Source organism: Theropithecus gelada, chromosome 19 (genome assembly GCF_003255815.1).
Source record: "Theropithecus gelada isolate Dixy chromosome 19, Tgel_1.0, whole genome shotgun sequence".
Lineage (NCBI taxonomy): Eukaryota > Metazoa > Chordata > Mammalia > Primates > Cercopithecidae > Theropithecus > Theropithecus gelada.
The window spans coordinates 43,408,141-43,408,657 of record NC_037687.1 but is presented as its reverse complement, the minus strand read 5'-3'; the positions used below and the strand labels follow the sequence as shown (position 1 = coordinate 43,408,657).

The following is a 517-nucleotide window of genomic DNA, read 5'->3' as shown; positions in this document are numbered from 1 at the left end:
TTCTTAGTAGAGACGGGGTTTCACCGTGTTAGCCAGGATGGTCTCGATCTCCTGACCTCGTGATCCGCCCATCTCGGCCTCCCAAAGTGCTGGGATTACAGGCTTGAGCCACCGCGCCCGGCCACCTCCTGCTTTTTAACAATATTGCAGGCTTGGGGATTAGTGCTGACTTCCTATTAGTTCATTTCGCTGTTAATTTTAAAAAGAAATAATAATGGCTGGGCGTGGTGGCTCATGCCTGTAATCCCAGTACTTTGAGAGGCTGTGGCAGGCAGATCACGAGGTCAGGAGTTCGAGACCAGCCTGACCAACATGGTGAAACCCCATCTCTACTAAAAGTACAAAAATTAACCTGGCGAGGTGGCACACGCCTGTAATCCCAGCTACTCAGGAGCCAGAGGCAGGAGAATCACTTGAACCCGGGAGGCGGAGGTTGCAGTGAGCCGGCATCACGCCACTGCACTCCAGCCTGGGCGACAGAGTGAGACTCCATCTCAAAAAAAAAAAAAAAACTATT

The 517-nt window shown here is 51.3% G+C and overlaps 1 protein-coding gene across 4 annotated transcripts in view; it reads right to left on the bottom strand.

The window, feature by feature from the left end:
- The window catches only part of ZNF260 (zinc finger protein 260), a 19,113-nt gene that overhangs the window by 14,367 nt on the left and 4,229 nt on the right, over positions 1 to 517 (bottom strand). The gene's annotated exons all lie outside the window — the stretch shown is intronic.